This window comes from Zingiber officinale, chromosome 10B, assembly GCF_018446385.1.
Source record: "Zingiber officinale cultivar Zhangliang chromosome 10B, Zo_v1.1, whole genome shotgun sequence".
NCBI lineage: Eukaryota > Viridiplantae > Streptophyta > Magnoliopsida > Zingiberales > Zingiberaceae > Zingiber > Zingiber officinale.
Genome location: NC_056005.1, coordinates 70278247 through 70282102, shown reverse-complemented (window position 1 = coordinate 70282102; position 3856 = coordinate 70278247). Strand labels below are relative to the sequence as shown.

General features: G+C 33.4%; 1 pseudogene; it reads left to right on the top strand.

Moving 5' to 3' along the window:
- The first annotated feature begins 570 nt into the window (after window positions 1-570).
- Window positions 571-654, top strand: LOC122030737 (annotated as a pseudogene).
- Window positions 655-3856: the final 3202 nt, after the last annotated feature.

The following is a 3856-nucleotide window of genomic DNA, read 5'->3' as shown; positions in this document are numbered from 1 at the left end:
ACTGTTATCTATTGATACAACTAACCTTTAATAATTAATTCAAAATTAGCATACCTAACCTTTAATAATTAATTAAAAATTAGCATACCTTCCTTCAGTGAACTGGACTATCCATATTTGAGTAACTTTGACTCACCTTCGTCGATCTCAACCAAAGCATTCAGGAACACTGCCGAGCTCTCAGTTAAAATGCTACCAAGCTCTTATTAAACACTATCAAGCTCCTGGTAAATGTTGTCGAGCTCTCGATTAAATATTGCTGAGCTCTCGCTGAATACTATAGAGCTCCTACCAGACCTGACCCGCCTTCTCCTACCTAGAGCTTGACTAAGACCAGATGGGACATGACCGGGTCAATATTATGTCACGTAGGAAACTCTTGATTCACGCCTTATCAAGTCCCATATGAAATTCAAAATTGATCCTCATATTATTTCTCTAAGTGTTTTACCATTGCATAATGCATTTTTTACCTTCTTATGTACATGATGGTAAAAAACGAATACACTTGTCCCAGTGCCCTTGTCAATCCGTCCCAGGATCAATACGGAGGAGGTAAATCACGGATGACCTTCTTATGACAGGAGAGACGGTTGACATCTTCCCTAACATGGACGGGAACGACTTTCGGGCTTTCCTATAGCATCTTTTTATGCACATGTGGCAAAAGGTGATTCGCTCGCCCTCAGCACCCCCGCCAACCCGTCCCTAGGCCAACACGGAGGAGGTAAATCACGGGTGGCTACTAGCCATCAGTGCAAATGACCAAGACATGGGGGAGGTTATGCTCGGTCATGCCGAGTTTCGACCTCAAGACCTGACAACACCCCATTTCTTAACCATCGCACTGCTCCGAGAGGATACCTTCTTATGCACATGATGCACATTAAAATGTTTGCCATCGAACTTCATCGATTCATAGCTAAAAAAATTCTTCATTCTCCCCCTATCAAGTCACATGTGAAATCCAAACTTGATCCTCATATTATTTCTCTAAGTGTTTTACCACTGCATAATGTGTTTCTTATCTTCTTATGCACACCCACATTGAAGTGTTTGCCATCGAACTTCATCGATTATTAGCTAAAAAATACATTAATTTCTTTCTTCCAATAGTTTGGGCTTGAGACCCTTAGAGTTAAAATAATGAACTTATAGTCGATATCAGTAGTATAGGCTAAATCTAATACCATGTTGACGATAACCAAAAGGATTATTAAAACCTATCTATGCTAAACATCTGATAAATTTATGAATTTCATAGAGCAATCTGATTTTCAAATTCACTTTGTAAATCAACTACCAAGGGAATAATTACAACTAAAGATATTTGAGGATAAAGCATATAACAAATGCATGCCTAATCTCATAAATGGCAATCATGGAGGGATCATATTTTTGTTTCCCCTTTTCATATAAATAATATTTTAAATTAAGAAAAGTGGATTAGCACTTCAAATGATAAATAATCATGACTTGGCCTCTTGTCCTCGAAGGGCAAACGGCAATAATCAAGATAAGGCATAAACTCCTTTGGGAGCTGCAATTAATTAATAATATGCTGTCACCTTCATAAAAAGAAAATTTATGATGTAGAATCTTGCAAACCTATCGATTTGTTCCTTAAGAAACACAAAAGTTTGCACCAGAATATATCTTAGATATGATGGAAGACAAATCTAGTTGCTTTCCTGAAAATATTGTTTATAAATTCCATCGAATTGCAACGTTATATTTCTACTAACACATCAATTTTTTTTAAAAAATTATATGTATAAATAAATGAAGCTCCGCCTATGACGAAATATCTTATTATAGTTAATTTTAAGTACGGATAATGGAGGAATGTTGTATTGGGGTGTTAGCTAAGAATAAAGTAAGATAAATGTTTAATGAATTGATTTATTAAATTATTGTGTTAATATTAAGTTGTTCTTTAGAAGGAATGTGTTGAGGGTCCGACTGTAATGTCTCGATAAGAATTGCTACATTTCCAGAACTCGAGTGTAGTGTTAAAATATATAAGAGTTCGCATTATATAGTCTGACTGTAACGTATCGACAAAAACCACTACATCTCCATGAGAATTGGGTATACTATTAAATAAGCAAGAGTTTAATTTTCACGTCATAAGTGCTGGGTTGCAAGAGTGCAAACAAAGTCCCACATTGGAAACACATGGAAAAGATCATACGTTGATAAGAGAAAGATATCTCCATTAGTACGAGCTTTTTTAGGTAGAGCTCAAAAATAAAATCATGAGGGCTTAGGCCCAAAGTGGACAATATCATGTCATTGTGGAGATATTTAAATTCCTTTCGATCCCAACAATTGGTACCAGAGTCAGGACTGCTAGAAAGACTAACCGCCGACTATGTCCTAGTAGGTTCAATGAACTGAGGGTCAGGAAGACCTGGTGGGTCAACGATTGAATGTCAGGGAGCCAGTAGTCCTTCTTTTGAGGGGAGATTGTTCGGTTGTAAGATTACAAACAAAGTCCCATATTGAAAATACATGGAAAAGATCATATCTTTATAAAAGAGAGTATCTCCATTGGTATGAGATCTTTTGGGTAGAGTCCAAAAATAAAATCATGAGTGCTTAGGTCCAAAGTGGACAATATCATACATTGTGGAGATATATAGATTTCTTTTGGTCCTAACAATAGGTTGGATAAGAACAAATATTATAGAAAAACTAATAATTTAAGATTTGGAATATGGAACATAGAAAATTTTACGGGTAGTATTATAGCTCTCACGATAGTAGTAACGAAAGAAATTATAAACGTAATTAGCATATATGAATATCAAGTAGCATTATATGAAGATATTAAATCAAGATTTTGGGATGATTTAGATAAAGTATTACAAAATATTCTACCAAATCAAATGATTTTAATATAAAGCAATCTAAATGAGCATGCCAGAGTAAAAAATGAGGAGCATGAGAGTGTATAGGAAACTATATTGGATTTTATGATAGCATATGACCGAATACTAGCTAACATATTTTTTTAAGAAAAGAGAATAACAATTGGTTACATTCAAAAGTGGAAATAATAAATCACAAATTGACTTCCTTATGGTTATGAAGAGGAATAGAAAAATTTGTAAAGATTGTAAGGTTATCACTTAAAAAAGCTTAACTACCCAACATATATTAGTAGTGTTAAATATGTGCCTCAATCATAGTGTCAATAGAGGACAAATATACACAACTTTTAGAATTAAGTGGTGAAAGTTAAAGGATGAGAAGTAAAATATATTAAAGGAGAAGGTAGGAGTACAAGCATTAGGTAAAATATATAATGACTCTAATACGATAAAGGGGTAAGATGATATCAAAGTTGGAAATAGCATCTAAGAGTGTACTCAGTGAGTCAAAAGGGCATGCACCATCAAATAAGGAATCTTAGTGGTGGAATGAGAAAGTACAGGAGAAAATGAAGAGAAAATAAACAGTGTATAAGGAATTATATATTTGTAAGAATGAGAAAAAACTAAAAAAAAAATACAATAGTCAAGAAAGAGACTAAGAAAGCAGTGAATAAAGAAAAATATAAAACTTTATGGTTATTTCAAAAATTGAATACAAAAGAAAAAAAAAAAGACATTTATAAAATAGCTAAAGTGAGAGAGAGGAAGACAAAAGATCTTATCCAAATAAGATGTATTAATGATGAATGCAATAGGATAATAGTAAATGATAGAAAAATAAAAGAGTGGTGACAGAGGTATTTTTATCAATTTTTTAATGAAAGTTTAGGTGATCAACTTAACTTAGGTAATATAAGTATGTAGGTCAAATGAATGTAAAATTTTAAATTTTTATCATAGAATTCAAATTTCAAAAG